Source organism: Perca flavescens, chromosome 11, assembly GCF_004354835.1.
Source record: "Perca flavescens isolate YP-PL-M2 chromosome 11, PFLA_1.0, whole genome shotgun sequence".
Lineage (NCBI taxonomy): Eukaryota > Metazoa > Chordata > Actinopteri > Perciformes > Percidae > Perca > Perca flavescens.
Window position 1 is genome coordinate 18845206 of NC_041341.1, and position 12499 is coordinate 18857704.

At 38.6% G+C, this 12499-nt stretch overlaps 1 protein-coding gene across 1 annotated transcript in view; it reads left to right on the plus strand.

The window, feature by feature from the left end:
• Positions 1-12499, plus strand: part of tbl1x (transducin beta like 1 X-linked) — a 27179-nt gene continuing 14680 nt past the window's right edge. Inside the window, exon 1 of the mRNA XM_028590936.1 lies at positions 1-520. The gene's annotated coding sequence lies outside the window, so the exon portion shown is untranslated. The remainder of the gene's footprint in view (positions 521-12499) is intronic.

Sequence of the window (12499 nt, forward strand, 5' to 3'; positions counted from 1 at the left end):
GTAAACTAGCTTGTTCACGTTTTTTTTTATCTGAATTTGATCTGTTATGTGCAGTGAGATATACATGATATAAACTATTATTAAATAAATAAATTAACCGATATGTTTGGTCGTGTTTTCAATATTCAGGTTTAAGGTCAGTTACCCCCCACCACCCCTCTCTCTCTCTATTCTGTCTACGTCTCTCTCCCGCTGCCGATCAGCGCCTGCTGCTGCTGTCTCTTTACGTTCCTCCTGATCTCAGTAAACGGTGAAACTCCACAGAGTAACTAGCCTGCAGCCTCAGCCAGACAAACTCGGGTATATTCCAACTTAAGCGCCAGTTGTGAGTGTGTCTGAGCGATTACTGCTTTCTTAGCACACCAAATTAGTCCACAGTGAGTCAAACGGCAGCGGTCGGAACTTGAAATATGACGATAAGCAAAATGGGAGGAAAGTCGTTGCTAGCTTGCTGAAGTTGGAGGTTCTCCTTGTGGAAGAGGTGGCGGCGGACACCACGAGTTCACTCTCACAATAAAAGGTAAGCCAGTTGAAGCGGCATGGTTTGGGCTGCAGTGCATTCGGGCTGATTAACGTTATGTGTTTGTGTGTTGGTTATACGCGAAAACGTTAATGCCATTCGGAAATTGGTGATTATGGCGTTGATTAGGAGCCTGCCCGGCACATAGCTTAGTCACCCTTTTGACTCCACACGTGTGTTGAAATTCTTGGTTGTGTCTTTTCATTTTTTTCTCTTTCGGTTATCCAAACAACCTACTTTTCTGAGACTGTTTTTTTTTTTTTCACTCGCGTAAAACCTTGGAAGCGGAATAAGTTTTAGAGGTTGACTGATTTTGGTGAATTATTAGGATATCTACCTCTAAGTGGCCACATTAAGTTGCATCAGTGCAGATTGTTCAAGCTCAAATATGAATACTACATATGTATATTGCCATGCAGACTTTGGAAGCGCATGAGTGGGGTGAATACATTTAACTATACTAGGCACTGCCAGTTTTCAAAGGACAGTTCATGTTACTGTTTAACTACAATGTTAAGCTGTTCCCTGACTCTGTGTCAGCTGTAGCTGCTTTAAAGCACAACAGAGGCTCCAATTTATCAAAAGATTGTGAAGCTTGAGGACATGGGGATTTCACAAGTTAACAGAACACTTAATAAAACAGTCTAGTGGCCTAAACATTCTTCTTGTTTTCCAGTTAGTAGCCCTGGCTGTTCTGTAGTTCTTGGAATAATGGGATGCAGCATGTACAGACACAGTTAAGATGTCTCATCTATCCTCTGAGCATCAAAGAGTTTATCTCCATCAAAGCAAGACATGAGGATTCAAATGAAAATGACTGCTAAAGCACACTGTTGTTTGAATGTGGCCTTAACCTAATTCTACTTCAATGGCCCAAATAATTAATGCCAAAGTTATGCCCCCATTTTCTTCTTGACCTTGTGGCTGTTGTATGTTCACAATATCAGTTAATGTTGTTTGGCTACTGAAATCAGAAGGAGACATTTTAACAAAGAAGTTGCAAAAGAACCTCTTTGATGAGAAGGACTTGGTTTGACATTTTGGTTGCCACCTTTTGGTTTAAAAAAAAAAAAAGCCATTCATAAATCTGGATGACACCATTCTTCACTAATGCCATCACCTCAGCGATACCACAACTGTTGTGATCATTGGATTTATATATATATATATATATATATATATATATATATATATATATATAAAAGGTTAAGCTAAAACACGTAAATCGTTCCAATAAATTTGAGCTCAACCCATGTAATCTTATCCGCAATTTCATTGTCAAATTTATGTTTTGTTATGTTGTCGACGTCTTAACCTAACAGATGACTTCAGATTTGTTCTCTTGGTAATGTTACTGTAAGGCAGTTCACAAACAGCCTTACCTTTATCCAATATTTTTCCATCTTTTGGTGAAATCCAAATTCACTTATTCCCAGACGGTTTGCTGTCATTGTTAGTTCAGCACAGTTCACAGTTCAGGAGTTTACTCCATTTTGCATCAACAAAGAGATAGCATAATTTACTGAGGCCAGAGGGCATGCTATAGATAAGAGACCCCCATGGAGTACAAGGATTGTCCTGTTGCACTTTCACACTGTATAATTAGCATTTCTGGTTAAATCTTTCGAAAAGGGTTAGGGTAAGTGGACTTTTGACTCAACATTATACAGTATACAGTATATAGGTGACTGTCCTATCATGTAATGTTATCATTTTATAAAATCTGTACAAATGCATAAGCTAACTGCAGATCTGAGAAGAAAAAAAATTAGTTGCTCAAGCTTTTGTTCTGCACGTTTGAACAGTTTTGTCTGATGCGGTGCGTAAAAGTGGCACACAGTGCATTGAAAACAAATTTGATGATTTCATCTGATTATTAGCTTGGCCTATATTCTCATTTTTTTTTCAGTCACTATTTCTTTTTTTGTTAACATTTTGATATTGATTTCAACCATATTGCCTTGCCCTACCAGTTTTGGTACCAGAGTCTGAACTTGCAGTCAACCCTAATTGCAGTGGTTACAAAAACAGATTTAGTGGCACCTATTTAAAGAACAATAGGAGTTTTATTATGTCTTAATGGCATGTTTCAGACCACTTTACTGTGAATCGAAAGTACATTGTATAACTGTTAGAAACAGAAATGATCTCCTAGTCATAAGTAGGGCAAGGAAGTCCCAGAGAAAGCCCATGTCAACCTTGTGGTGCTGCAAAGCTCTGTATCAGGCTGTCCAAATAGTTCCTTAGCAGTACTTATTTATGATAGGCCATGGGGCGAGGTGAGCCATTCTCTCCTTCCAAAAGAGTTATACAGTGTGCATGGGCTACCAGCCAACTGCCAGACTAGTGGATACTCTGAAATAACGACCATACAAGTTATGGCTAGTTCAAGGCTATAATTATTTATTTGGATTTATTTTGGATCTAGGGCAGCTCTGTTTATAGTCGTGTGTGCTTGTGTCTGTTGTTCCTCGACTCTGTCCTTGTGTGTATTCAAATTAAAATAAGTAGGAGGAAGCAACATGCCTTTTAAGGGTGTGTTAAATGTCCAACTGTTTGTGTCTAGCAGCTAATCAGTTTATTTTCCCATTTTGTCTGAAGAATGATTCAGTTTCCTTCTTTAAAGACTTGGCATTTATTGTTAATGGAACATGTTCACTTTTTAGCACACATGCTTAGTCAATAGTCCCAAAACTTTTTTTTCACAAGGTCAGTCTGTTACTATGTTTCCATCATTCCAGTGTGCCTATGCCTAAAGTAGGCACGTCATTTTTCAGAAGGAAGGTGTTTGGAGCACTATTACTGCTGGCGGATGACTGTTAAGGAAGTTGTGCAAGCACATGCATGCCAGAGTGAGAAACGTCTTTACTAAAGAGAACATAGTTTTTTTGGTCTTCACCGCCTCCTGATTCAGCCACGTACTTATCTTGCCGGATACATTGTGTATTGTGTAGCAGTGGAGTAAATGTGAGGAGTATGTACTGTACTATAAAAACAGAACCGCATCTGAAAAATATTACCGTAACATGAATTTGTATAATTTTGTACTGATGATTGAATCAGGAGAGATTCATGCCCTTACAAGCCATCAAAGTGCTGTTGGCCACCTAACATTATCTATTGAAAAAATAAATGGGACATAATTTTCCACATAGCACCTCTGTATGACAGATATTTAATTACTTGCCATGATACTTTACTACTTCTGTAAATATTGTAAGATTTATATTGAGACAATGCTATAGTAATTGTTGGAACATTTTAGTAGAGAAAGACCAGAGATATGTCTGAGCTGTGACATTGGTTGTCCACTAGAGAGCACTGACAGGTTTATTTTTCAACTGTAAAATATGGCTCAGTACAATATTTCGTTATATATCATGGTCACAACTCTCTTATGACCAAATTCAAGGGGCTGTCTGAAACTGTGCGCTATTGTGCATTATCCCCATATTTAAACTGCTCACCCCTCTCTGTTATGGCTGACCTTTCGCGTTGCTTTCGCGTGTGGTCGCTTGGAACGGCTATAAACAGTTTTGCCTTCTAACATGGTCGTATGAACCAGTTCTTTTCTAGCATACCCCAAACCTTAAATATCTTTGTTTGAATGAGACCGTTTTGAGCATGTTGTAAACCAATGAGACACATGCGTGTATTCTGTTCTAAATGTACTCGTAGGTTATCTGTGTATATAGTGGCTTCGAGCACACTGCTATGGAAAATGAAACGACCATCTGTAGGATGTCGGTGAAAGTTTCATGTTTGCTGCTGCATTGTTTGTCATTTCCTACTCCTTGTAGTTTGAAACTCCATGTCATACCACAGTCTGGCCCTACTACCAGTAGTTTACGTGTAAGAAAAGACCTAAAGCCTAATCTTTGGGCTAATTTATACATGCATCTAATCAAGGTACTATGAAGACAGGGCTATTGCTCTACACTTATAGTTGTGTATAATTACACAAATAGGCTAGTTGATTAATAATTTTCATTAAATCGTATTTACGTTATCTTTTTTTACCTTTTGCCCTGGGAACTATTACATAGTCAGTCACAATCAGTTTTTATTACAGAGCTTAATGGTGCATTTATTGCCTCCCAACAAGACTATGTTTTTGGCCCGGTGTCTTTATGAAATACTACATATGTACTTAATTTTTTTTTAAATCAGCGATTTTTATTTAATTGTCTATAACTTTGTGTATTTTTATGATCCAAATACCCATACCGATTAAACATTTGTTTGTTTATTAAGATCCTCATTAGCTTTTGCATCGCAACAGCTATTCTTTCTGGGGTCCACGCAGTTTACATAGTGACAATACAGAAATTTACATTCACACTACTCATTAACATAGTTTAAATAACACAAACATAAAGAAAATAGACTGACTGAATCTATCATGATCTAACCGATAAATGTCTAGTTTCTCAGTTTCTAAAGTAACAGCCTCATGGCAAGTGCCAATTACAGGAATTTAGCCCTGATTTTCTGCTCGCCGACAGCAGGCTAAATATCTGGAGCTGTCGGGAAGCTGCAGCCAATGAGAGCACAAGACACGGACTGATGGGAAACCAGGGAGGTGCATTTGCACTTGCAACTTGCATTTGCAACACGGACCAAAGTTGTTGTTGCACGTAGAAAAAAAATCGGCTATAAATATTAAAGATGTGTAGAAACAGGCTATTTTGTGAACATGTGTGCCAATGACAACACCCCGTAAAAGCACTCCGTCTGATCTTTTTGTGGCTTTGTTTTATCGCTGAAATTGAAAACATTTCTAAACAGTTATTCCGTACGTGCAGTCAGTTGCTTAGCGGGTTAAACAGTGTGTGGAAGACACACACACACTACCAAGGGAAATCTGTGTATCAGTGCCGTGTCGAACAGTGTAAATGCTAGGAAAAGAAACAGTTAAGGGACAGCTTAGAATGAAGATCAGTTTTTCAGTTGTCTGCCTTGTTTGTTTGACCCTGATGGAAGGAAAGCTCAGAGAGTGGGGGGTATTTAGGGTGGCATGAGCAGCTGTTGACAGAGAAGCAAGATCTTCTGGTCACCATAGCAACACTTGTATTGCCCACACTGTAGTGCCTCTGTGTTTACAGCTCATTTGTGCAATCCTCATCTTGCTGAAAAAAAAAATTGCCTGGCTGAGTCCTCTATGTTGACTATTACAATCTCAAGGGCACTTCTTTCTTATATTGAATGAATGTAGTTTATGCATTTACTCTACCGAATACAGTCTTTAGGTTTCTTTTTTTCTTAGTGAAACTGGGCTTAGATAAAAGCTTGTTAAGACTTACGGTCCGTTCCTATAAGATGTAATAGTTTCAGTTCCTGTCAGTGGTGGATACAACAGTTGCATCTACGATATATCAACACAGCCAGAAGACTGCCAAAGCTTCTCTCCATTTTACTGTTTGTTGTTTTTGATACAGATCATTTACTCTAGATTTCAGATGCAATACACAGGATCTTGTGGCTCATGCAACATAGAAGTACAAAACATGCACTGGCCTAGATTTGAAGCCAACTCATTCTACAAACTTGTCAGTGTTGTACAATGAATTTTATTTATATAAAAGTGATCGTGTTAACTTGTTCATTCAGTGTCCTTGATGGGTTAAAATTGAGCAAAAAACTATTGTGTGCAAAATGCAAGAGCATTGTGTTGAATGAAGGTTTTTTTTATTGTGTAGTGACAAATGACACGAAGAATGTCTATGAAGCCAGTTTTTCTGATATATTATTCTAAAGAGCATTAGGAAAGATTTAATATTTTATTATGTTGGTATGTGTCCTGCACTGAGCATCAACAGATTTTTCAGCATCCCACAATCTCCAAACAACGTATTTACTTGCCACCCGCCCCCACACAGCCATATACACATGCATGCCCTACAGCGACTGGTTCCTCGTGTGCTTACGTGCACGTATGAAACCAGGTTATATTGAGAAACCACAAAATCAAAGTGTTTTTATGCTCTTTAATAACACAGTTCCTGTAAAAGCTGTCTTTGTAGTCAATAATCAGATTTCTTTTTTTTTTTTTTACCCGTGCTATATCTTTTAACCAAAGCTGGAATATTAAAGACTTAATAATCTGAGGTGATGTATATGTAAATTGTATTAATAACATAAGACTTCATGCATAAGACCTGGTGTCCAGACCAAAACTCACACAGAGTTAAATAATTGCAAGGATCTGTGTTGGTATGGGCATGTTGCTACAGATACAGGATGAAATACTATCAATGTATTGTCCACATCAATAGGAAAAACAACAGGAGTTAGACTGCTGATATCCTTGTTTCTACAGAGAATACTAAATGACACCAATAGGCAAGTGGGAGTTTTTTTATTTTTATTTGATGTTAATGGCTTCAGCATGAAGGTCGATCTTAGGTCCTGACGCTCCCGAATAGAAGCCATCATGATGAATCCTTTCAGTGATCCTTGTTGTCTGTCACCAATCCCCCATTCATTCCCCTGGGAAAGAAATACACTTTCTTTACTGAAAGAGAAAAATACACACCTAACACTCATATTGCTGCAAATCTATCAAGGCGTATATCAAAGATTTTTAAGTCTGAGGATCATAGCATTGGTGCATGTTTGCAGTATCAGTGGCTGTAATAGACGGGTTTCCTGTTTACAAACATTACAGGGTGCGTGCTCATACGAGGGGCAGAAAGCCAGATTGGTGAGCTGGTCCGATAATGCAAACGCATTTTTGTCTCAGTGCACATTGTCTTAGTCCCTTCATTTTGTCATGGCATTTATTTAACACATACTCTATGGTCTTACAAAGCTAACGTTTTTGACCGATTACAATTTAATCATTTTTTTTGTGAGCTGGAGAGCTCTCATTATGAGAAGCTAGCTATAGCTCTGTTTGCCATTCATTCCAATAGGGAAACATCGCTGCTAGAATTTCGACGTGCATTCCGGTGGCGTATTCCTTTAAGCTTTCTTTATTGTTTGTATATAACTGCTAACTCAATAAAACATGATTTTAGTTGGATCTGTTTGTCGGTCTTTAATTTTGCTGTGTTACTGTGATATATATGTATGGCTGTAATTATAATTTTAGGCTAATGTAATAGCCCATGTTAGCAGCAGGGTTACTCCTGAGTGTACCCTTATGGTCGGTTTATGTCTTAAAATGGCCAGGATTTCTGGGAAAAGGTACGATATGTTAGTTTCAAAACATCACTGCAGGTTGATTGTTTTTCGCAGCAGAGGTTGATTGTGGGCGAGAGGGCGACAACACTGTCTTGGTTAGCTCGCCGAAGCTCTACTGCCACTGTCTCGGCAACGTTAGCTAATGTCCGCTAGCTAATGTCCGCTAGCTAATGTAGGCTAACTATAGCCAGTTAGCTTTGTATGTAACGTAACAAAAACCCACCCATCTCAGAGGAGCGAAGCTTAATATTTCATTCAATAAAGTTATGTACAAAAGGAGCACTAACGCCACAGGTCCTATGTTGGCAACGTGGACGCAGATATAGTAAACTCCAAAGGCGTAATATTTACCTAGTAGGCTAGGCTAACACTGTTGCGCTAATGTTAGCAAAACATCGGCGTAGCTTTAGCTAGCTGTCTAAACTTATCTCGAGTCCGGACCTTTAATTGTCTATGGTCCGGACTCGAGTACCACAGCCCTGACAGGTAGATATCACTTAGCTGAACAACCACAAGCTGCAACTTTTCTGATTGATACAATGGGAGCCTGACTCTTGCATATGACCCCAATCTGCCCCTCTTATGGCTTGAAGCCATAACCTCTGCCGGTTTTTGGCAAAAGCATGCTTCCCCCTATGTATGTTAAACATCAGGCACCCATCACTGGCTCTGTTTGTACAATTAACTACGCAACAACTCCTTGGCATTTTGACTAGCTAGCTAGCTACACAAAACACGTCTTCTTTCTGCCCCCCGGTTGCGTGTGCAAGCAGTGATGACGTTGCCGAGAAACCCATGTATAGGGCACTACTCACCCTGATGACCTTTTTCACTGTAAACTGCTGAGAGATACAGTAAATAAAGACCTACTGCTTCCAAGGTGGCCAACCCTGTGCGTGTGTTAAGGCTTTGCAATGAATCGAATTTTGATCGCAATTTCGATTTTGGCTCCTAACGATCACAAAAACAATGTAATTGAGAAAAACAATTATTTTGCACATTACGTTTTGCAAGTAAACTCTCATTTTGTATTGTGTTCTGAATGCTAAAAAAAAAAAAAAAAAAAAAAAAAAAAAATTCAAACGGGATACGTATTAAGGGAAATTTCAGAGTTCAAGGTGTTTTCACTGTTAATTTAACTGTTTTTAAGTTTCAGAAATGAATCCTCTTTGCAAAAGTCAATGACTCATTGTGTTAAATAATCGTGATTTTTAATATTGACCAAAATAATTGTGATTATGATTTTTTTTTTTTTTATAATAAAGTTGCGCTAGTGCGTGTGTGCATGGAGAGCCAACAGTCTGCAGGTTTTCATTCCAGCTGATCACATCAGTAGGTAAATTCACAAATTACTACTTTCCCTTTGCTTAAAGGAGTGCTAATCAGTGGGCCGAGTCTTTGGATTGAATGAAAACCTGCAGACTGTCTCTCATGGCGTGGGAGAAGTGTTTCCCCTGGAGACTGAAGGATCCCATCCCCCACCGTTTGCCGACCTACATTAGCTGTCGCTAAGTGACTCATTGAGAGAGGCAAAGAATAATGCACAAATGGTTGTTGTGATTACCTGTGTGGGGATCATTATTTATCACCCAACTCCCATTCCACCATCCCCCCTCTCTGATTCCCCTCCCCCACTCTATCTCTCTCACTCCCCTCCCCCCTCAAGACTGCAGCCCAACCAGAAGCTTCAAAGGCGGGTTTTACTCAGCAGAGCAGTTCAAGAGAAAATGGCTGCTGTTTCCAGGTCTTGTTTGCACATCTGTTAGGAGGTGACTGTTCAGGAGAAAATGGGGTCCCCGGTATGCTGGTTTTCAACATTATTCTATTCGAAAACCTTCATGTGTAGGAGACAGCTGGTTGTGTAGCTCTCATTGCACCAGTTTTTGAATTCAAATGTTTATGTTCAGAAAGTGATTTTATTTTTGGTTTCAGCTATGAATGGATGATTTTACATGATAAGCTCTATTCAGAGTGCTGCTCAAGGAATGATTTGCACTGGCATGTTTGTTTTAACCAGGGTAGCTGAAATATAACAAGTTGTGTTTAAATTGGCTATCAGCCATAAATTAATTTCTGATTTTAAATCTGTATAAAGAATATCAGTGTTGTGTCTTTGTTGGATCTATTTTAACAGATCAGGTAAATCTGCAATTGGCTCCTTTATTGTATATTAGCTACAAAGAAAAAGCCTTAGAATTGAGCAGGTCTCCAAGCTGGTTTACAGTGAATGATAATTCATGGTCATTCTTCTCTCTGAAAATCCACATTCATTCTCAGATATGGCTGTCAACAAAATATGAATGGATCTTATGTTCTAACTAGTGCTGTTAGTTAAATGCGTTATTAATGGTATACATTTTTATTGCAAGATTAACGTTCTTTGTGGCCTAGCAAACTTTGTAGTTTTTTTCACATGCTGTTGCAACAACTAGTAACGTTAGAAAAACTACAACACCACACCGGATCTAGCTAGACCGGAAACAAAACAGCAGGCACGCCGCACACACTTGTTTGGGCTTGCGAGCCGGCCAAAGAGTATAGGGTAACGTTACGTTTTGAGTGGATGGCGAGCACGAGACGTCGAAATGGATGCCAATAAGATTCTGAATGGGAAGTTTACTTTTAAGCTGAATTTGCACATAGTCTCAAAGTGCTGTGATGTAATCCTTTTTATTATGACCTTTTATTTAAAATCTCGGAAATCATTGAGGTCTCCCTCATTTTCAATGATGCCGAGATAGAAGACGTATACAACATAAAACACAAAACAAATGAATAACAACCAGTGAAAACAATTGCACACAGAAGTAACATGATTTGAAATAACTGTCCAGGGGTACTAAGAGTGTTCAGCTTAAGTGAACATTTAAGGTGGTTCCATGCTTTTGGTGCATAGAAACTATAGCAGATTTACCAAACTCAGTTAACCTGTGGGACTTGAAGGATAAGGCAATTTGTAGAATGAGTTTGGTAAGGATCCAGTTCATCATAGGTGCTTTATATGGTGGTGAGTCCGAGAGAATTGTGCCAGAGAGGTCTAACCAACTTTGTTATTCAGATTACAGTGGTTGGTGTCATAGGGGTCACCTGTAATGAATCTGAGGGCAGAGTGATAGACTGAGTCCAGGGATTTGAGAGTGGTAGCATAATCCAGGACTGACAAAGAGACTGCCTCGACTGTTTCCTGCAGTGCAAGGAGAAGCTGGATCTGTTTTTATAAAAGAAGCCATTTTTTTGTCTCAGTTTGGTAATTATTTTGAATATTTTTGAATGTAAATTCATCAAGCCATATTCCAAGATATTTGTACTCTGTTACTTTTGCAATGTTATCACCATTCAAAGTGGATAGGTGTAACCTGCTAAAATCAATGCCTCTTGCTCTAGAGAAGAGCATGTTTTGTTTGCATTTAAAACAAGTTTAAGATAAATTAAAACATGTTGAAGGGCATTGAAAGAAGTTTGTAATTTCTCAACAGCCAGCTGTGGAGAGGTAGAAATGCAATACAAAATAAAATCGTCAGCATACAGAGGAACATTCCAATCAGTTAAATGAGACTCAATATAAATTGTAAATGGGGCAGGGCCTAGAAGTGATCCTTGTGAAACACCTTTTGTTACTGGTAAACTTTTTTTTTTTTGGGGGGGGGCATTTCTGCCTTTTAATGGACAGCACAGCTAGGTGAGAAAGGGCAGAGAGGGAGAAGACATGCAGGAAATCGGCACAGGTTGGACTCGAACCCTGGACCTCTGCGTCAAGGCCTAACCCTCTATGTATTTGTGGGCCTGCTCAACCAACTGAGCCAACACGGCCACGCTGGTAAAGATTTTGATTGAATGTTTTCTGCTTTGAGTGATCCAAATCCAATATTACTTAATGTTTGAATGAGCAGAAGATAATCAACAGTGTCAAGCTTTTGACAAGTCAACAAAAATAGCAGCACAATGATTCCTCTTGTCCATAAACTATATAATTTACTACAAATGTGACCGCAGAGATGGTGCTGCACATCTTTTGGGAACCATACTGCTGGCGGTTGGTCATTCACCAGTGATTCCTGGATTTCTTTCAGGGAAGTTTAGACATTGATCCATAGTAGATCACTATTGTCGCCTCTGTTATACAAAAAAAAATCACATGAGCAGAGTTCTAGATACTAGGAATTGGACCATTTGTGCACACACCTGTGAAATGTATTACTTGGCTTCAACTAAAATGTTTTACAAATGAATAATAATCTTGGTTCTTATCTAATACAGAACATTTTTAATTAATGTGCTTGTGCTTCTGGGATGACATTTAAAATACAAACACCAGAGCAAATAAAACACTGTAGTAGCATTGAATCTGTTTTGGATTATAAAGAAATACTATTTTATTAAATTCTATTGTATTTGAAAGAATTGACAAATTTTTCAGAGAACTTACATCATGACATTTGCTTTACACTTTGAGTTATAAAAAAAATCAACAACTGTCCTCCATTACGTCTTCCCTCAAACTAGTTCCTGTAAGCAAGTTCTGTTCTTCACCATATGGGCATATATTGGTCAAACCTATTAATGAGCAAACCCTATCTTATTTGTTTCTCCACGTGGTAAACCACAGACTGGTTGAAGAGCTGTTTGGGTTCAGGGGCCATTTAATTGGATCCTTTAAAATTTTCAGATTCACTACTTTATGTCAACATTATAATATATTGATATTTTTCACAAGATAATGCTCCACATCATTAGGAAATTGTTTGAACCTATGTTAATAGTACATCTAGTCTACGTCACCTGTCTAGTGAACGC